General features: G+C 43.4%; 1 long non-coding RNA gene across 1 annotated transcript in view; it reads left to right on the top strand.

Moving 5' to 3' along the window:
* The first annotated feature begins 22167 nt into the window (after positions 1-22167).
* LOC134336898 (uncharacterized) overlaps positions 22168-22963 on the top strand; it is a 58669-nt gene continuing 57873 nt past the window's right edge. Inside the window, exon 1 of the long non-coding RNA XR_010015904.1 lies at positions 22168-22361. This is a non-coding gene — a long non-coding RNA (uncharacterized LOC134336898). The remainder of the gene's footprint in view (positions 22362-22963) is intronic.

Here is a 22963-nt window from a genome sequence, read left to right as displayed (position 1 = left end):
CACCCTGCCGAAACTGAGAGGTGGTGATGCAGAGGGAAAGAAAGCACATTTGTGGGACACCTGCAATTTATATGAGTCATGGATCAGATTGCTGAGTCACCTAAGCATCTGTCAATGAGCTGTGCTGGAGTTTGACACCTTGCATTGAGGGGCCACTAATAACAATCGATAATTGACACATACATTAGTCATGTAGCTAATATAGATAGAATGAGACATCTTGCTTTGCACTCAGACACATCATCAGTGATGTAACCCAGGGTCACAGGGTGTTTTGTATCTTTCAACATCAGTCATCCTCGCCCATGTGAGGGTGGGGTTGATCAGGTCCCAACTTGTGAACGAATAGCATTCTGCCATGGATCACTCCTCCTGATTCACAGTCATCTCGAGGCTCGCTCTGCTGCCTCCGTGGTGTTCCTGATGGCTTTCCTCTTCGGGGCTGCTGATATGCCCACCCGGCTGTAGGCTCGGCAGAGGGATTGACCAGCAAACCCTCTGGAGCCCACCTCTATGGGCATGCAGTGTGCCCACCAACCCTCCACCAAATCTTGGTACTTTGTCTTTTTCCTTTCATGGGCCTCCTCCATCCAGTTTTCCCAGGGAACGATCAATTCCAACATGAACGCATGTCTAGCACTATGTCTGGCCTAAGCATGGTCGAGGAGATGGGCTCAGGGAATCTGAACTGTTTCTCCGGGTCAATTCTCAATTGCCAGTCCTTTGCTGTTCCTAGGAGGCCAGCATTCTCCTTGGATTGGGTTTGAGCCTTCTCCCCTAACTTGATAAAGACAATTGCTTGCTTTGCACTCCGTTACCTGGTTCCATCTTGTCCAGGCAACTTTTTGCTGCCTGTGCTGGCGCGTACTGTAGCTTCTCCACAGCAGCTCGCACCTCCTGCTGGACCAACTGGCGCCTCGCTCTTCCCTGTACCTTATCATAGCGGACTGTTGGGAAGCAACTCGAGCTGCCCGTCCCAATGCCACTGAGCCCACCAGCACCCTGTGGCATAGCCATGCTTCGGCTTGTTCAACTGCATCCTGTGCCCTCCACGTCCTGTCCGTCCTCACCTCAATGCTAGCGTGTGAGACCTTTGGGTCGCTGGACTCTCTGTATCGCAGCACTACTCTTGCACGAGTGACCATGAACTCCTCGCTCACGCTGCTGACGGGGAGTTTCAGTGGAACAGATCAAAAGCTTTAAGTTCCTCAGGGTCAATATCACAAATGACCTGACTTGATCCGACCAAGCAGAGTCCACTGCCAAGAAGGCCCACCAGCGCCTTTCATTCCTGAGTAAACTAAAGAAATTTGGCCTGTCCCCTAAAACCCTCACTACTTTTTATAGATGCACCATAGAAAACATTCTTCTAGGGTGCACCACAACCTGGTATGGAAGTTGTCCTGTCCAAGACCAGAAGAAGCTGCCAGAAGATCGTGAACACAGCGCAGCACATCACACAAACCAATCTTCCGTCCTTGGACTCACTTTACATCGCACGCTGTTGGAGCAGAGCTGCCAGGATAATCAAGGACACGACCCACCCAGCCAACACACTTTTCGTCCCTCTTCCCTCCGGGAGAAGGCTCAGGAGCTTGAAGACTCGTACAGCCAGATTTGGGAACAGCTTCTTTCCAACTGTGATAAGACTGCTGAACGGATCCTGACCCGGATCTGGGCCATACCCTCCAAATATCCAGACCTGTCTCTCAGTTTTTTTTGCACTACCTTACTTTCCATTTTTCTATTTTCTATTTATGATTTATAATTTAAATTTTTAATATTTACTATCGATATATAATCCAGGGAGCGGGAAGCGCAGAATCAAAGATTACTGTGATGATTGTACGTTCTAGAATCAATTGTTTGCTGACAATAAAGTACAAAGTTTTTCTTCCCGTACAAGGCGATGCTGCTTAGGCTCCTAGGCAGACCCAGCCGCCCATGTAGGTGTTGGCTGATTTTTCTCTCAAAGGTCTCAATTGTTGACAGTGGGACATCATAGACTAGCAGAGGCCACAGAATCCAAGGGAGAATACCATGCTGGTAAATCCAAGCCTTGAATTTATCTGGCAGCCCTGACTTGTCCACAGCAGCCAACCATTGCTGCAGCTCTTCCCCGGCTGCTTTGATAGATGCTGTGAGCTGTTAAACACCTTGTCAAGGTTCTTCACCGGCTTCTCTGATGGGCTTGGAATTTGGGTGCTTCCCAGGTTTAAGTGGAATTTGTTAACCACTTTTCCTCTCTTAAGTACTAAGGATGTGAATTTCTTCGGATTGAAGCTCATCCTTGCCCAAGCAGTGAGTTCTCCAGACCGTGGAGGGTCCCCCTGCATCCTGTCACTGACATTACTATTACGGTCAGGTCATTCATGAATGCTCTTATAGGTGGCTGACAGATACCAGACTAAGACAACGGGTCTCTGCACTCCACCTCTGCTGACTTGGCCAATATGTTCATCACCAAGGAGACGGTGATCACAGACACCGTACATCCTGTTATGATCCCCTTCTCGAGACAATGCCAATCAGATGTGACTGTCCCAGGGGTAACTCTTCGACTGAAATTACTGTCGTAGTACAAAATGAGATCCCTGGTCCTGATTGGGGCATGGTGGTGCTCGAGAGTTACTTTAACCAGCTTATGCAGTATGGAACTATAGGCATTTGTGAGGTCCAGTCAGAGTATGGAGAGATCTCCCTTGCCTTATTGTGCTTCTCTGATCAACTGAACGATCACTCCTTTATGCCCCAAGCACCTTGGAACCTGTGCTATCTCACCTTTCTTCACTGAGGTGTCAATGTAATGATTCTTCAGGAGGTACTCTGTTAGGCGTCAGGCAACGACACTAAAAAATATCTTCCCCTCAACAGTGAGCAGTAAGATGTCTTGAACCTGTTTGATGTTCTTGGAGTCCTCCTCCTTGGGAATCCAGACATTATCTGTGAATCTCCATTGGTGGGCCACTCTCCCTCTCCTCCAAATCACCTTGACAATCCTCCTCAGTCTGTACAGAAGTTTGGGTTACCACTTGTATGGTACTCCACTTGGTCCAGATGCTGAGCGTGCCCTAGCTGTTCTTACTATTTCTCGGACCTCCTTCAAGCTGGGCTCCCTGCTGTCGAACTCAGTGGTAGGTGCTGGTGGACTTATCAGGTCCCTGCATGCCCCAAGTCTTGCTCCCTGGTTGTGTCTGCATCAGTGTCCCGGAGATGCTGACCAACCTCCTTTTTTGAGCAAGTTTTGAGCTCCGCTTTTGTCCAGAAAGCTTCAAATTTTCATGGGGATTTAATTATTTGACTCTACTTCCCCTTTCTCTCCAAGTTCTTAGGAATCACATTGAAAATCAGCAATCAAGTAGACATGAACGGCAGATAGAAAGAAGTAGAATATCCCGGTGGCCAAACATTTTAATTCCGATTCCCATTCCTGTTGTGACATGTCAGTCCATGGCCTCCTGTTGTGCCACGATGAGCCCACTCTCAGCATGGAGGAGCAACACCTTATATTCCACCTGGATAACCTTCAATCTGATGGCATGAATATTGATTTCTCCTTCCGGTAAAAAAAAATTCCCTCCCCCTCTAAAGATGGCCGCTGCTTTCCTGTGACAGTGTTTTATGTAGATATGCTCAATGGATGAACTGGAACTGCTGTTCCAGTTCATCCATTGAGCATATCTACATAAAACACTGTCACAGGAAATTTCTGCTGCACCTTCCAGCCATTTTGGGTTGCCGTGTACACCTGAGACAGTGCGGAGTGTCTTCTAGTTTCCTTTTGGATCATCTCTGCCGTAATAGAGACTTCCGATTTGCATTAGGGAGAATACGTCGAGCTCTTTTGTAATTTTTTTCAGGTACAGTATTTCCTTTTCCAAGGTTAAATGGGGCAATCCATTAGCATTTCCATGATTAGCTCTTGAATTTGATTTTGTATTTGTGTCCTCTAAGAAACAGAGCCCATTTCTGTATTCGTGCTGCTGCTGGTAGTGGAACATTCCTTCTGCGGATTGAAAATGGACACTAGTGGTTGATGATCAGTAATGAGGGTAAACTCTCTCCCAATCAAGGACTGGTGGAAGCGTTTTACATCCCAAACCAGACCCAAAGCTTCTCTGTCAATCTGTGCATAATTTTCCTCTGCAGTGGAAAGGGAATGTGTTGTAAAGATTATGACGTGTTCACTTCTATCACTCGGAACATGTGACATGACTGCTCCTATATCATAAACGAGATGTCACAGGCAAGCTTCACTGGATGATGAGGGTCATGATGTTTGAGTGCAGTGTCTGATGTCACCATTTCCTTTACCTTTTGGAAAGCCACCTCTCACTGCTTTGTCCATGGCCATTTTTTCCCAGTCTGTAGTTCAAAGGGTGGAGCACAGTAGCCGGGTTTGGCAGGAACCCATTCTAGTAATTGACAAATCCCAAAAAGATCCACAACTGTAACATGGCCTTTGGCCTTGGTACATCCACCACTGCTTGAATTTTCTCAGCACACTTGTGTAATACTTGTGCCTTGATGGTGTGACCGCAGTAAGTGATGCTTGATTTAAAGAATTCACACTTGTCGCATTGTTCGCTGAGCCCATTTTCTATCTTCTTAACACTGTCTTGGGATTTTGGAGATGTTCCTTGACATCCTCAGCATCATTAACAATGATGTCATCCAGGTAACATTGAGCGCCTGGACAGCCTAGCAGCATGTGATCCATATCTTACTCTCAGATTGCAGGTGCAGATGCTACTCCAAATGTAAGCTTATTATAGCGATGAAGACCTTATGAGTATTTATAGTGAGAACACTTTGGACTCTTCTTCCATCTTCATCTGTTGGTAGGCCTCAGCTAAGTTTACTTTGCTGGAGTGTTTCCTGTCAAGCTGGAGTCCGTGCTGCCCCCCAGTGTTCGCTTGGCGGAAGACAAGCTGTATTGTGGTAGATTGCAGATTTCTGCACCAGTCATGGACTCAGAGTCTTAGACTGTATTTTTTTTGCGTGACTGTATTTTACTGATATCTTACACATATTTGCTACCTTATATGCGCCTTGTCCTGTGTGTGACTGTCGGTACTGTGTTTTGCACCTAGGCCAGAGGAACGCTATGTCATTTGGCTGTATTCATGGGTATTCATGAATGGTTGAATGACAATTAAACTTGAACTTGAGCCAATTAATGGTCTCCCTTTCCTTTTGATTCCACTTATGAAACCAAAAGTGTTCTGCAATCAATGGTTTAAGTTCTGGTGTAAATGTTCCTGCATTACTTCCACAATATCAGCAAAGCTCATTTCGGCTGGTTTTGCTGAAGCATTTAAACTTCTAAGCAAACTGTATGTTTTCCCACATATTGCATTCAGTGACACTGGCACTCACTTTTCATTGACTTCAAAATACTGCTTAATTCATTCAGAATACATCATCCAGTTATCTGTTGTGCAATCGAACATGTCTTTCTTTCTGATATAGGCAGCCATTTCAGCTTTATTTATTTATTTATTTATTTATTATTTTAATCAAGTACTCACTGTTCATGAACCCGTGGCCATACTCGCTTGTTGATTTCGTCCCTTTTCTGCCTTTTAACTGGACCGTCTCTCTCCCCTTCCATAGAAAAATGTGCTGTACTTCAGCATGTTGATAGTTGTCTTGGGTTCATTTTAAAACTTCCTTGTCACCACTGTTATGCTTTGTAATTTCTAAAACAAATAGAAAGGAAAACCCAGGAGCCGAGAGACTTGTCTACTTAGTTTTTCTTTCTTTTGTTTTTGTGAGGTGCTCACATATGACGTGGCAGCATAATGCTGTACATCATTCACATATTTTTACATATTATGCATAATGAATTATGTAAACAATATATTTACAATATGAAACAAATATTATTGACATATTAAATACACTACATACTTATCACCCCTCTGAAGATGAGGTGTGTGTGGGGAAGTAAACAAAGTGCAAGGAGGTTACTGCCTTGAAACACATCCTGCAATTAGAAAGTAATAGGGAAGATTTGTTTGCAACACACACAAAATGCTGGAGGAACTCAGATGGCCAGGCAGCATCTATGGAAAAAAGTGCAGTCGACGTTTCAGGTCAAGACCTGCTGAAGGGCAGTTCTTCCATAGTTGCTGCCTGGTCTGCTGAGTTCTTCCAGCATTTTGTGTGTGTTACTTGAATTTCCAGTACCTGCAAATTTTCTCCTGTTTGCAGAAATATTCCTTTGAGTGCTTACTGAAATAACATGTTTATAACATTCTGCTGAAGAGCCATGGTTGTTCTCCTGTTCAAAGTCCCACATTAATGCATTCAGGAACAAATTTGAATCATTATGCCCTTGAGCTTCCAAAGAGTTTCAGTGACAGCCATGTCACCAAGAAAGTGTCATTCAACAAAGCAACAGGCCATTTAGCCCATCACGACTGCACTGGCCAGCAAATACCTACCTGCACTAATCTCAAGTATCAGCACTCAGCCTGTAGCCTTTTATATCATGGCACTCCACACTCTCATCTAAATATGTCAAGAATTTAATCAGACTACAGAATTCCATGACTCTCTTTGGTAGTACACTCCAGATTTCAACACCCAAAGGCAAAAAAGTTCTTCCTCAATTCTCCTCTAAATTTCCTACCCTTGAAATTAATTCTGCACCTTTTGGTTTTAGACACCTCTGCTAAGGAGGAAACGTTTTGCACTACCTACTCTATCTATGTCCCTCACTCTGTAGTTGCTAATGAAGTCCTCCCTCAGCCTCCTCTGTACACAGTTTTAGGACGGGGTGGACCACAAAGTACTAACAAGCAGAGAAATGTCTTCTCAGTGAAGGTGGGAGATAGAACATAGAACACTACAGCACAATACAGTCCCTTTGGCCCATGATGTTGTGCTGACCTTTTAACCTTCTCTAAGGTTAATCCAGACCTTCCCCCCTGCATATCCTTCCATTTTTCTATCATTCATGTGCTTATATAGGAATTTCTTAAATGTCCCTAATGTATCTGTCTCTACCACCACCCCTGGCAGAATGTTGCATAAACCCACCACTCTCTGTGTAAAAAACTTACCTCTGACATCCCCCCTATACTTTCCTCCAATCACCTTAAAATTATGCCCCCTTGTATTAGCCATTTCTGTTCTGGGAAAAAGTCTCTGGCTGTAGACTCCTATCATCTTGGATCTACCCATGATGAAATGGCGGACCAGACTCGATGAGCCAAGTGGCCTAAAGCTGCTACAATATCTTACGGTCTTAACTACCTCAAACTCCTAAGTTCACTCAAAAGTGATGATGAGAGTTTTCTGGATATTAAGTGAATCAAGAGATATGGGATCCTGTTCTGAGGTCTTATTGTCCAATGAGATGATGCTAGAAGATTGTGAAAGATCAGCCATGCTTTGATTTTGATAAATGGCAGAACAGGCTTGAAGGGCCAAGTGGCCTCTTACTACTTCCATTTCATATGTTCTTGGCATCCTGCATGGTATCAAAGTTATTCAACTTTATTTGAGGTTTAACTCACTCCATTCCAGCCTTATGAATGAAACAGTGAATTCTACAATATTTGTTAATGCTTCAATGATTCCCATTTATACCTCTTCTCAACTCACTTGTTGTTTCTTTACTTATCCCAATATCACTCCTTTTTTTAAAATTTAATTTCTCCTGTCTTCAGCTAACTCAGACTTTCCCTGTTCTCTTCCACCTCTCTGGCTCTGCACTATAAAGCTTGCTCTGTCTCTAATATTTTCCCCCACCTGTGTTCATTGACCTGAAGCATCAACTTGGTTTCTCTTCCTGGCCTGCCATATATCTTCATCAGTTTCTGGTTTTATTTCAGATTTCCAGTGCTTGCAGGAAATTGCTTTTGCAGCTCCTACTAGGAGGAAAGTAGCAATGATATTTGTGGTGATTCTGCAGGGAGAATCACCACAATAGGTGATGGCTGTTGGAAGGAACTCAGCTGGAATATTGGGACATTGGTAGCAGAGTTAGAAAAGGTCTGAGGGATCTTTTATCTTCATGCAAAGGGCGATTGCAATCTGGATTGTACTGCCTGAGAAGACGGTAGAAGCAGGTACTCTCACAACATTTAAAAAGGATCTGGACAAGCACTTTAATCACCAAGCATAAAGGCCTCAGACCAAGTGCTGGTAAATGGGATTTGTATAGACAGGTACTTCATGGTTGGCAGGGATGTGATGGGCAGAAGGCCCTGCAGTATGACTCATTGTTGAGATGAGAATTTAAATACACTGATAACATTTATGAAAAGAGGAGGGTAATTGGTAAGTGGGGACCAAAATGATTGAAGTGTTAACAATATGCATCAAATGATAGTTATCCAGACAACTCTCTCACTTGAAGGGAATGTCTTTACACTGGGACTAAAGGGCCTGAGTTACAAGGAGAGACTGGATAGGCTGGAGTTTATTTCCATTGAGAGTAGTGATGCACTATCAATTACTCCAAAAGACTGGAAGTAGAGTAAATACTGAAGGCTTTTATTAACAGTAAAATGGACCAATATTCATGCTGAGATATGGATCTGCCCTGGACTGAGGGAGGAGCAGTGACACAATCGGCTTTATTCAGGGGTCTGTGGGAGGAGCCACAGGAGCAGTCAGCAGAGGGGCACATCCACAGGTAACCCAGTATATATATGGTTTACCACAAGTAGGAAGCTGTGGGGTGACTTCATAGATGTTTATAAAATCACAAGAGGTTTAATTAAGGTAAATAATGACAATCTTTTCCCCAGGATAAGGGAGTCTAAAACTAGAGGGCATAGATTTAAGGAGAAGGAAGAGAGTAATGACCTTTTCTCACAGAGGGTGGTGAGTATGTGTAATGAGCTGCTAGAGGAAGTGACAATACAAGCTGGGTTGAAGGGTAGGCTTCCATGCAGTATTACTGTATGGCTGTATAACTTTATTATCTCCTTTTCGGGTTGAACTAGTGAATCTCTGAAATGAAAAGGAGGCGCAGAGGTGAAAGTGAGTGCAAGCTCATGTCTGAGTGACATCAGTTGGCAGTTGAGGCTGGTCTGTAGATCAAGATTCAAGATTGTTTAATGTCATTTCCAGTTCACAAGTATAAAGGCAAATAAAATAATTGTTACTCCGGATATGTTTGCAGCGCAAATGAAAGCACAATGAGATAAATAACACAATAATAATAAAAGGACCCACAATCAATATAAATACGCAAGATCGCTCAAGTACGTAGATTGATTGTATGCCCATAAAGTGACGTTAGGCACAGGAGTGTCTGTACGTAAGGCGACTGACAGGAAATGTTAAAGTAGTGGTGGAGGGGTGGGTTAGTGGTTGGAGGTGCTGATCAGTCTTACTGCCTGGGGAAAGTAACTGTTTTGGAGGCTGATGGTCCTGGCGTGGATGATATGTAGCCCCCTCATGGTGGGGAGTGGGTCAAACAGCCCATGAGCAGGGTGGGTGAGATCCTTCATGATGTTACTCGCCCTTTACCAGCGCCTTTCTATGTATGTCCTTGATAGTGAGTAGGCTGGTGCTGGTGAATCATTGGGCAGTTTTGACTACCTGCTGTAGACCCTTCCTGTCCACTGCAGTGCAGTTTCCATACCAAGCAGTGATGCAGCTTTTTAGGATGCTCCCTACTGTGTATCTGTAGAATGACATGAGTATGGATGTGCATAGTCCAGCTCTCTTCGGCCTCCTCAGAAAGTAGAGACGTTGGTGAGCTTTCCTGACTGTGTAGGATGTGTCTCTGGGACTATAAGAGGTTGTGCGAGATGTGCACTCCCAGGAGTTCGAAACTGCTTGCAATTCCCTCTGCTGTGTTGCCAATGGAAAGAGGGGTGTGGGTGGTGCAAGTTCTTCTGAAGTCGATAATCACCTTTATCTTGTTGGCATTGAACGAGAGAAATTTCTGGAAGAGGAATTTGGCCCAAAATGCTCACCTGTCCCAAGAGTCTCAGGTGTGTTTTGTAACGATTGTTTCCTGATTGGTCAGGGCATCAAGGGATATGGCGAGAAGGCAGGTGTATGGAGGTGAGTAGGTTTCGGGATTAGCCATGATAAAATGGTGGAGCAGAATCAATGGGCTGAATGGCCCAATTCTGCTCCTATGTCTTATGGTCTAGTGACTTTTTTAAAGAAAGTAATTTGCTGTATTTATGTAGCATCTTACATCTATCAAACATGACTCAGGATGCTTCAGGTGCAGTGAGTCACATTGAAAGAAAGAAACTTGTTATACCATCAAAATTATTGGTTATTTTGCACTCAACCTCACAATGTCTTGTTGATGTTGAGTTAGAAGCACAATGCAGGAGACGAGGAAATTTTCCCTGCTCTGTTTATACATAACCATATTGTTGCCTTTGTGATACATGGAAACAAACACAGTAAATCAAGGACATGACCCACCCAGCCAACACACTTTTCGTCCCTCTCTCCTCCGGGAGAAGGCTCAGGAGCTTGAAGACTCATATGGCCAGATTTGGGAACACCTTCTTTCCAACTGTGATAAGACTGCTGAACGGATCCTGACCCGGATCTGGGCTGTACCCTCCAAATATCCGGACCTGCCTTTCGGTTTTCTTGCACTACCTTACTTTCCATTCTTCAATTTTCTATTTGTGATTTATAATTTAAATTTTTAATATTTACTATTGATTTGTAATCCAGGGAGCGGGAAGCATAGAATCAAATATCGCTATGATAATTGTACGTTCTCGTATCAATTGTTTGGCGACAATGAAGTATAAAGTATAATAAATAGAATCTAAATACTGCTTATTAACCTGCATAGATGCTGTCTGGCCTCCTGAGTTTTTCAGCATTTTGTGTGTGTTGCTCATGATTTCCAGTATCTGCAGAATATCTTGTGTGTCAATGTAACCGGTAACTCCTTTTACAGTTTCTGCTCTAACCCTCAAGACTCTGACTCACTGCCAAGTGAGTTGCTGGACTGACTACTGTAGGGTATATTATTCATCAGCTTGTTATCCGCCACTTCTAGGGTAAAGCAGACTACCGACCCATGCTCAAAGTGTTAAAGCAATTATGCTCATGCATAACGCTATTTCAAAAGTACGAGGTACATTCATTATCAAAGTAATGGCAGTACACAACCCTGATATTCGTCTTCCTGCAGACAGCCATGAAACAGAGAAACACAATAGAACACGTTCAAAGAAAAAATCAAACACCCAATGCACAAAAAAAAGAACAAATCATGCAAATGGCAAAATGAGCGAATAACACACAAAATATTAAGCAACAAGCCATAGAGTCCTTTAAACAGTCTAGGAGTGTACAGGCTAGTTCAGTTCAGTTTAATTTAGTGCTGTGATGGTTGTTGACTGCAGACTGCAGAGCCAGTCCACCCCGCTCAAAATCATGCAAAAATAGCAAGAAAGAAAGGAGTAACCAGAAATCAGAAACTCTTAAAACATGAACTGCAGAGTCCCCTACAAATGACTCCAATCCACAACCTTGATCTCACCCAAGCCAACTTCCTTCAGAGACAGCAAAAACACCAGATCGCTCATTTGGCCCAAAAACATATTATCAAAATGTAAATTACAGGCTCCAATCTCACACAGATTAGTAGAAAAAAGTATATTTTAAAGAAGAGGAAGAAGAAGTAGTTTTGTGAACTGCCTGCAGGATGTCGCCGTTAGCTGTGTTGTTTGCTGGCACCACCTCGCAGGAATTAGGGCCATATCTTAAATCTAGAGTCTTTGGTGGACTCCTATGTTGGGCAATTGTAGTTGGCCTGTAAAGATTTCAAAACGACCTTATCCTTGTCAAGCTATTGGCAAAACAAAATCTTGGGCTGCAGTGCTATCAAAGTTTAACTATAACCTTCAGGAGATATCAGAACGGATCAAAGAAACATGAAAACTGGAACTAATTTTAATATTTTACCTTTGCCAAAGCTGGAGCAGATGTGGATCAGTGTGCCCAGGACAGATCCGTGCTCAAATAAGGAGCTTTGTTTCAATAAGACCAAGTTTTCATTGCATGCGTTTTATAGACAGAAATCAGAATTTATCCTTAATGTAGAAAATTTCAAAGCCACATCGAAATGTCATCATACAGAATTTGGCCCCGAGTCATTTAGAACAGAGAGCCTAAAGCTTCACGAATGCTTTTAAAGAATCTCTGAAGAGGGAAGTAACCATAATAGAGAATTAAGCCATTCAGCCCATCAAATCTTCTCCACCATTTGGTTATGGCTGACTTATTTTCCCTTTCAGCCCTATTCTCCTGGCTTCTCCCTGTCACATACTTACTAATCAAGAATCTATCAATCCCTGCTTGAAATACACTCAGTGGTCACTTTATTAGATACCTCCTGTAACCAATAAAGAAGTCAATGAGTGTATTTTCATGGCCTCCTGCTGCTGAAGCCCTTCCTCTGCAAGGTTTGATATGCTGTGCATTTAAAGATGCTCTTCTGCACACCAGTGTTACAACACATGGTTGTTGAGTTACTGTCACCTTATTGGCAGCTTGAACCAGTCTGGCCATTGTCTTCTGACCTCTCGCATTAATAAGACATTTTCATCCACAGAAATGCCATTCACTGTATGTTTCTTTTTGCACCTTTCTCTACAAACTCTAGAGGCTGTTGTGCATGAAGACCCCAGGAGATCAGCAGTTTCTGAGATACTCAAACCATCCTATCTGGCACCAACAATCATTTCACAGTCAGAGTCACTTAGATCACATTTCTTCCACTTCTGATGTTTTGTCTCAACAATAATTTGAACCTCTTGACTATGTCTGCATGCTTTTATGCAGTGAACTGAAGCTACATGATTGGCTGATTAGATATTTACATCAACGAGCAGGTGGATAAGTGTACCTAATAAAGTGGCCACTGGGTGTAGAAGAGGTTCATGGAGAGAATTACGATATTTCACCGCAGTATTGGTCTAGAAGGGAAAATGGAGGGTTATGTAGGGGGGAAGGGTTAGATTGATCTTAGAGCAGGTTAAAAAGTTGGCACAATATCATGGCCAAAGTTCCAGCATTGAGCTATAATGTTCTATATTCCAGATTCTAAATCAGAACAGAGAAGAATGGACAATTTGGTCAGTTCATCCCTGTGTTTGTGTGTGTGTGTGTGTGTCTGTCTGTCTGTTAGGTCAGACCTGTCGCTATGTTTTAACTTAGATTTAAGTTTGAGTGCAACGTAATCTCAACTGGTTTGTACTGTTTACCCCTAAATCCCCTCTCTGGTGCTTGTGAGCCTTGTAAGATATATTTACCATCAAATAGTGCCTTGATATAAAATGTACACAAAAGAGGAGAACTGGAGGCTGGAGACTGTTGTATACACACAAGCAGAGCGAGGTTACCGCTGAGCCCTGAGCATACACAGCAGGCGCTTTCACTACAAGACATGGAGTGATTGCCCCTCCTGCCCACCAGTTTGTAACTCCAAAACATGAAACTAATTGAAAGGAAGACACAAAACTGGGAATAACGTCTCTACTTTGTTCCTTACTTTTAGTGAGGTGCACACAAATGATTTGGTGGCATATTGACATATGCCATTCACACATATAACCCATAATGAATTACGTAAACAACAAAGAATCAAACAATATATTTAGAATATAACTCAAATATTACTGAACTATTAAATATATAACACAGCCCCCTTCCCCATCCCTGCTGTTCCTCACACTCATTACCATCCACAACCTTACTTAGACTTTACCAATAATTTCAGAGAAAGGCAAGAACATTAAGAATGCAGATTAATGCATGGTGAAAACCCAAAGATGAAGTTTGCTGGGAATCTGAACTTGAAACAGCAACTGCTGGAAACACACAACAGGGCAGGCAGCTTCTGTGGAGCAGGAAAGAAATAATGATAGGGTCATAGGCACTTTGTCAGAACTGGGAAAACAAGCTAGTTTTAACTTGCAGGGAATGTGGGAGAAGGATGGATAAGACAAAGGCAATAGGTGTAATAAGGCAAAGTTAGGGTTACAGTGATAAACTGTTGATGGCTATCTGGTTGATAGGTTAATGAGGGCTAATCCAGATAACAACTCTATCCTCATCTTACCGCAGATATTCCCTTTGTCCTGTCGACATCTCCCCCACTTCTCTGCAACTTATCCAAAATGCTCGGGGCCAGAAGTGTTTCGGATTTTGGAATATTTGCATCTATATAATAAGATGCCTTGGGGATGGGACCCAAGTCTAATCACAAAATCAGTTTACATTACATATACAGCTTATACATATACCATAAAGTCAGTTTTAACCAGTTTTAATAGCTATCATTACCTCAGCCACCCAGATGAACAGTCAGTGGCTGTTCGGCATTGCCATCATTCCTAACTCTGAATTTTTCTGCTACCGGTAACCAGTCTTTGTCTTATTCTTGGTCATCACACACGTGTACTGATGCAGCTGTTCAGTGTGTTAAGGTTTTCATCAATAACAACCTTGGCAAACTCATCAGTGAATGTCTCTGCTGCTTCGTGATCCCCAGATGCTTTAACATGACAAGTCTTTAAAACTTTAACGCTGTGCCTTTTCTTAAATTTCTGCAACCAGCCTGCTGAATATTCACAGCTACCTTCAATTTCAGTTTGTGGTGATAGATCTTTGCTTGTTTTATGATCAGCGTACCATTTAGGCAGCATATGTTCACTCTGACACTGAAAGATCCACTCTATCAATACACATTCATGATCTTCATTTTTCGCTTTATACACTGTTTTTCTATTTTTCATTAACTTCTGTTCTTTACACACGTGAGCGCACTTTTCAGAACTATCTGCAGTGTGCAGAGGCCTGTGTATCGCCTGGGAATCTTCCCAGTGCCTTGTGACATCAAGTCAGCGCTCAAAAGAAGTTTGGATTCTGGAATTTTGGATAATGGATGCTCAACCTATATGAGCACAAGTCCCTGAGTGGCATAACCTGAGGTCTGATGGTGCATGAAATGTTGTCCTGGAGCCATGCTTCTGCAAGAACAGGCACACAGCATTGATATATAGACGTTGATGACTTCTTTTTATGTGTTTCTTAAATAAAGGTAATAAATACTTGCTTCATGTTTATTTTTTCTACAAAAATTTGTTAACCTAGACACACTCATTACCATTGAATTGCAAAGTTGTTGCAAACAACTTTTCTGTGACTTATTTGGTGTGGAATCAATCTTAAAACGTGTGATCAAAGTGGAGAGTTCCTTCTGTCATCCAAATGCCCAAAGCTTTCACAAGTCATGGGCCCAGATTGACAGGTCTCAGGAAATCCCAGATATTCTGCTACATTGGATGAAAGATGTCAACAGAATGGACTGAAGTCCATTCACAATGGGAGAACCAGGAAAGAACCTTCACCGTTTTCTGCCTGTTGAAATTACTGGAACGGCGCTCATGGACTGAACTCCATTATTATAGGGAGCGAGAATCTGTGCACATCAGCATTTGTGGATCTCAGAGCTCTGGCAATGAAGAATGTAAATCGTCGACCAAAGTAAGTAAAGAAAGCCTTGGTGTTCACAATTAATAATTATTTGTCCTTCCTATTTCATTACATAAAGTTGTTTTGCTTTCTTGAAATAAAATGTGACAGAGAGGAAAAGTGTCAGTCGTGGCTCAGTGGTGATGCTGTCACATGAAGTCACAGTCCAAAGTCTGGAGCACAAAATCTAGTCTGACATTTCGGTGCTGAAGCGTTGGAGGGGATTTCTTTTGGATGTAATATTAAACCAGAGCCAAGAGGTTCCTTTTGGTGATTGACATATCCAAACGCCTCCTTTCTCCCTATCTTATTCCTTGTTTTTTTTAAGTAATCCATTAAGCTAAGTCCATTATAAAGCTCATAAAACTGGTATGTCGTCCAAGCAAGATTTGCCAATAAAAACAAGACTTGTGTGAACAGCATCATTTCCAGTGAAATACCGTTGAAGTGCAGATTCAATTGTTATGTCGGAGATGTGGCAACTACTATGTGTATTAGAATTTCAACTGGTTTTATTGTAGTCACTTGTACCAAGTATCAGAGAAAAGCTTGTCTTGCAATCTGTTCATACAGTTCAGAACAGTATGTAGTGCATTGAGGTAGAACAAGTAAAACAATAACAATGCAGAATAAAGTGTACCTGCTACTGAGAAAGTGCAATGCAGGTAAACAATAAGGTGCAAGGTCAGAATGAGGAACATTGTGAAATTGAGAGGCCATCTTATCATATTTAGTTCATTCATTGTATGCCATGTCATATGACGTGGATGATTGTGGTCCACCATAGCCTGGCCACCGTGTTCAGCAGAGCAACACAGAACAAAGCAAATCAGAACAGGACAAACAACAAAACAATACCACCTTTCCTCCCCCACACATGGACAGCCCTCCAACTCCAAGACAGGTCCCTGGACCTCCAGTCTCCAGGCTTCGGCCATCGGGTTTCAACTTCCACACCTCCAGGATGGCTGACTTTTAAAGGCCCCCTGAAATGGCTCAGCAGGTCACTCATTTCAAAAGCAAAAAGGATGGTCAATATATACTGGCATTGCCGTCAGAGGGAAGTGCAGGAGGCTTGGGTTCCATGCTGCAAGGGTTGACCAGCAAGGCTGTGGACTCATTTTGGGGTTCATGGTACATATACTTCTGGATTCTGGTTACTCTTTTTTTTGCTGTTTCTGAGCTGTTTGATCAAGGTGATCAATACGGACCGGGGCGCTTCTGCGAAGAATGGCCCTGTGTACAGCATGCAGTGGGCTAGCGGTGCAGCACTGGGCTGAACTGAACTGAATACTACTGGACTCCTGGTTTGATGTTAGACATTGCATGCGTTCTGCACAATTTGCTCTTTTTTCGCACGTTGAGTGTTTGACGTTTCCTTGAACGGGTTCCATGGTGTTTCTTTGTTTCATGGCTGCCCGCGGGAGGACACGTCTCAGAGTTGTATTCTGTGGACATACTTCGATAATAAATGTACTTTGAATCTTCGGATCTTTGAAGTGCTCTGTCCTATAAAGGACTTTGTTTAAAGTGCGGGATTTTCAGAAAACATCGGACTGTGATGTCTGCAATCAGTGCACATTATGCAAGAAAACATCTGGAGTGCAAGCACGTCATAAACAGAAGCTCCGTCAATTATTAGCGCTGAGGAGCTTTTTCGGTTACTTGTGCTGCGAGTAATGAGGCTTGTCAGTTACAAGAACATGGTGTGGACCAATCTCGTCAGTTATAGGTGCAGAGAGGATAATGAGTAATGCCAGTCACTGGTATACAATGACTGACAAAACTTGTCTATTTCAAGGACAAAGGGAGCCTTGAACCCCTGCTATGAGCTTATAATAATAAATATCACCTCTAGACCAAAGGGCGGTAAGTGTTGTCCCTCACAGGCAAAGCCCTCCCACCACTGAGCACATCTAAAAAGGGTGCTGTCGCAGGAAAGTAGCGTCCACTATCAAGGGCCCTCCACCACCCAGACCACACTCTATGCTTGCTGCTGCCATCAGGAGGGAGGTACAGGAGGTCCAGGAGCCTCAAGTCCCACACCACCAGGTTCAGGAACAATTATTATCCTTCAACCATCAGGCTCCTGAACCAGTGTGGTAACTTCACTCACCTCAACATTAAACCTACCACTGAACACAACCTATGAACTCACTCTCAAGGATTCTCAGTATTATTCATTTACATATTTATCAATTATTACTATTAATAATTGTCTTTTTATTTGCACAGTTTGACTTCTTTTGCACATTGGTTGCTTAGTCTTTGTGTAGTTTTTCATTTAGTCTATTGTGTTTCTTTGTTCTACTGTGAATGTCTGCAAGAAAATGAATTTCAGGGTAGCATATAGTGTTTCACTGGTTGGCAATCAGTGGTGAGCACCCGTAACTGTTTGCGGTATACATTAATGATCTGGAAGAGGGGACCCAGTGCAGTGTATCTAAGTTTGCTGATGACACTAAATTGAGTGGAAAAGCAAATTGTGCAGAGGATACAGAGAGTCTGCAGAGAGATATAGATAGGTTAAGTGAATGGGCAAGGGTCTGGCAGATGAAGAACAATATTGGTAAATGCGAGGTCATTCACTTTGGAAGGAAAGATGGAAAATCAGATTATTATTAAAATGGAAAAAGATTGCAGCAGAAGGACTTGGGAGTGCTCGTGCATGAATCGCAAAAGTTTGGTTTGCAGATGCAGCGGGCTATCAAGAAGGCAAATGGAATGTTGGCCTTCATCGCTAGAGGAATTGAATTTAAGAGCAGGGAGGTTATGCTGCAACTGTACAGGGTACTGGTGAAGTCTCACCTGTAATATTGCATGCAGTTCTGTCTCCATACTTGAGGAAAGATATACTGGTCTTGGAGGTGGTGTAGAGAAGGTTCACCAGGTTGATTTCAGAGATGAGGGGCTAGACTATGCGGAGAGATTGAGTTACCTGGGACTGTACTCACTGGAATTCAGAAGAATGAAAGGAGATCTTATAGAAACATATAAAATTATGAAAGAGATAGATAAAATTGAAGCAGGAAAATTGTTTCCACAGGCGGGTGAGACTAGAACTAGCAGATATGGTCTCAAGATGGCGATGAGGAGGAACTGCTTTTCCCAAAGAGTGGTGAATCTGTGGAATTCTCTGCCCAATGAAGCAGTGGAAGCTACCTCAGTAAATATATTTAAGACAAGGTGGGATAGATTTTTACATAGTAGGGGAATTAAGGGTTATGGGGAAAAGACAGGTAGGTGGAGATGAGTCCATGGTCAGATCAGCCATGATCTTACTTAGTGGTGGAGCAGGCTTGAATGTCCAGATGGCCTACTCCTGCTCCTATTTCGTATGTTCTTATACATACTTTGATATAAATTAACTTTGATTATTATTATCATCCAGGATCCTCACCACCCAGGCCATGCTCTCTTCTCACAGCTGCCATCAGGAAGAAGGGTACAGGAGCCTCAGGACTCTCACCAGCAGGTTCAGGAGCAGTTATTACCCCTCAGCCATCAGGCTCTTGAACCAGTGGGACAATTTCATTTGCCCCATCACTGAACTGTTCCCACAACCTATGGACTCATTTTCAAGAACTCTTCATCTCATGTCCTTTATTTTATTTATTTATTTATCTATCTATCTATCTATTGTATTTGCATAGTTTGACGTCTTTTGCGCATTAGTTGTTTGTCTGTCCTGTTGGGTGCACTCTTTCATTGATTCTTTTATGGTTCTTGTATTACTATGAATGCCCACAAGAAAATGAATCTCAGGGTTGTATATGGTGACATACTGTATATATACTTCGATAGTAAATTGACTTTGAACTTTGAACTTAATTAGACTCCAAGAATATACTGCTTGGAAAAGTATATTCTCAGTGGACCATCTACCAACAGAAGAAATGGTGGGCCATTCTGCCCATCGTGCCTGCTCTACCATTCTATAAGAATGCTATTGGTTGTTATATGGTTGTAAGACTATGGCTGATCTTTTAGCTTGGTGCTACTTTCCAGCACTAACCCCCTCAGGCCTAAATTTCTATAAAGCTATTGATCTTTATCTTGAAAGTAATGCATGACAAATCCTCCATGGCCTTATGGGTAGAAACTCCCAATAATTACCAAGTTCTGGGCGCAGAACTGTCTCCTCATTTCTGTCTTGAATGGCCAATCATTTAGGTTGAGGCAACACACATCAAAGTTGCTGGTGAACGCAGCAGGCCAGGCAGCATCTGTAGGAAGAGGTGCAGTCGACGTTTCAGGCCGAGACCCTTCGTCAGGACTAACTGACCTCTTCCTACAGATGCTGCCTGGCCTGCTGTGTTCACCAGCAACTTTGATGTGTGTTGCTTGAATTTCCAGCATCTGCAGAATTCCTGTTGTTTGCATTTAGGTTGAGGCTGTGTTCCCTAGTTCTATATGTGCCAGCTAGGAGATACATCAAATTCAGATTGACCCCCTTAAGTCCCATTAGATTATTGCATGCTTAAAAGATCTCACCTCTCATTCCCCCAGATGCCAGGCCCCTGTAAAGCTCAGCAGGACAGGCAGCACAGAAACATAGAAAACCTACAGCACAATACAGAGTCTTCTACCCACAATGCTGTGCCGAACATGTCCTTACTTTAGAAATTACCTCGGGTTGCCCATAGCCCTCTATTTTTCTAAGCTCCATGTACCTATCCAAGGATCTCTTAAAAGACCCTATTGTACCCTCCTCCACCACCGTCGCCGGCCGCCCATTCCACACACTCACATAAAAAAACTTACCCCTGACAGCTCTTCTGTACCTACTTCCAAACACCTTGAAACTGTGCCTTCTCATGTTAGCCATAAACACATGTAGAAAGAGAAGCAGTCCACGTTTGGGGTTTGTGATCCTTTGTCAGAATTTCAAACTATGGAACATCTCTCCTCACATGGCAACGCAGCCACCAAGAGCTATCATGAGTTTAAAATGATCTTAGGTTATGAACTACTTCCTGATCTCCAATTCTGAGTCCTTTGCATACATAATGACAATGGAGTGTGTTTTCTAATTGTCTGAATGAATACCACAATCCAGTGATCAAGAATGAGATTTAGATTGTGATGCTTAGATTACAAGAACCACCACTTTGACCAGTGTTCCCTCTAATTTGTAATGACTAGTGTGTTTGTGTGTGAGAGAGAGAGAGATATGTTTCCATTAGTCACCACTCACCATACAATCCAATTCTGTCATAGTCCAGTCTGTGAAGTCCGCATTCCGGTTCACGGACCGTTCCATCGATCCTTATTCCAGGTTTTCCGGTTTTCCCTTATTCTGTTGTGTGTCTAAATTGAAGCACACGATTCTCATTTTGGGCTGGCTACATAAATAGCTCCTGGGTTCAGCTTCAGTTACTGGACTGTTCCCTCCCCTTCCCCTTCCTTCTGAAGCCTCGCCTGCTACCTTTGCCTGTGTCCTTGCTTGTAATGCCGTCAGGTTCAACCGCCAGGGCAAGATTGAGGCCTTGCTGTGTCTAGATAAGGAACTGTCTTTCATTGTTTGGAACTGTCTCTTTGTGTCCTCGCCTTCGCTAGGTAGGTCCGGCCATTTGCCGCTACCTTGAGTTGGGAACTGTCTCTGCGTCCATGCCTTCGTAGGTAGGTCTGGCCGTTTGCCGCTACCTTGTGTTGGGAACCATCTCTTTGTGCCCTCGCCTCTGCTGGGCAGGTCCAGCTATTAGCCACTACCTTGAGCGGAGATCTGTCTCTCAGTGTTCTGTGTATTAGTCCCGGCCCTAAGTCCTGCTCCCAAGGAGGGGTCCCGGCTCTGTGTTCCATGTTCCTGTTCTCCCTCGACCAAGGCTCTGCGTTCCTGTTCTTGTCCTGTCCATGTGTCTCGCCCAGCCTGGTGCTGGGGTTCCCTCGTCCTGTCCAGGAGTCTCACGTCCAGTCCTGTTGCCACTCCTCGTCTTGTAGCCATGTCTTGTCGTCGCCGAGATCCAGGGTCCAAGCCCAAGTCAAGACCCAGGTTCCGGGTCCCTATCCAGTCTCTGGCTCAGAGTTCTCGTCCAGGTTCCAAGTTCCTAGTTCCTCATTGAGGTCCCGCTTTCCTAGTCTAGTCCTAGCCCAGGTCCTATATCCTAGCCTCATCCAGGGCCTGTGTTTTGTCCAGCGTCATTTCTTTCCCACTTCCCTTGCTTGCTTGACACCCCTAGTCCTGTTCTTGGTACTTCAGCGTCTGTGTCTTGCATTTGGATCCGCTCCCAGTGCTCCCCTTATGACAAATTCTTGCTCATTTCTGTCGTCTGGCACACCCTTTCTCCTCTCCCCTGTGTTTATGGTGAAACTCATCTCCACCTTATTACCTCCTGGATCAAACCTGTTGGACATCTGCACCCGCCCCCCCCCCCCAGAAAAACAGTAAGTCAGCAATTACCTCTCATTGGGTTTTATTTATTTATTTAAAAATACAGCGCAGGACAGTCCCTTTGCGTCCAATAGCTGTCCACCAACCCACCTATTTAACACTTGCCTGAACACAGGACAATTTACAATGACCAATTAACCTACCAACTGGTACGTCTTTGGAATGTGGGAGGAAACCAGAGCACTCAAAGGAAACCCACACGTTCACGGGGAGGACATATAAACTTCTTACAGACGACATTGGAATTGAATTTCATACTCCGGCGCCCCGAGCTGTAAATAGCATCACACTAACTGCTATGCTACTGTTCTTTCCTCTAGAGCAAGGATTCCAACCGGGAGAACATGGACCCCTCGGTTAATGGCAGAGATTCACGGCATTAAAAAAAGGTTGAGAACCCCTGCTTCGAGCATCAAAGGCTAAGGAGGGAACCGATGGTTCATGAGAGGCACAGGGTGGCCATAGACTTTTTCCCAAGGTACAAATATCAGATACTAGAGGATGTGTATTTAAGGTGAAAGGGGAGGGCTTAAAGGAGATGTGTGGGGCATGCTTCTTTACACAGAGTTTGTGGTTTGTGCTAGGGGCGCACTGGAAGCAGATATCAGAGTGTCGACTAAGAAGCTGTCAGATAAACACATCAATGTGCAGGGAAAGGAGGGATATGGATCATGTGCAGGCAGAAGAGAAGTAGTTCAGTTTGGCATCGCGCTTACCGCAGCGTATGGGTCAGAGGGTCTGTTCCTGTGCTGTGATGTTCTGTGTTCATCAACGTGACTGAAACAGCTTATTTGCTCATTATCACAGCTTGCTGTGTGCAAATTAATTGTTCAAGTTCCTGCATTGCAACCGAGAATCCACAATAAAAGGTATGTCGTTGTCTGTAAAATGCCTGAAACTGGAAAATGGCACGTGAACACAACTCTAAAACGCTTCTAAAACCAGAAAACTAGCCTCTCCTCCATGAAAGATGCATCACAAAAACTAGTCTCCTCCCCCATCCCACCCACCACCCAACACATGAACTCTGCTTCTTGCTGTCTTTTAAAGTAGCCAGTATGATCAAAGACCCAGCCCACT

Source organism: Mobula hypostoma, chromosome 23, assembly GCF_963921235.1.
Source record: "Mobula hypostoma chromosome 23, sMobHyp1.1, whole genome shotgun sequence".
NCBI classification, from domain to species: domain Eukaryota; kingdom Metazoa; phylum Chordata; class Chondrichthyes; order Myliobatiformes; family Myliobatidae; genus Mobula; species Mobula hypostoma.
The sequence above is the reverse complement of the archived record's forward strand: the minus strand, read 5'-3'. Positions and strand labels throughout refer to the sequence as shown.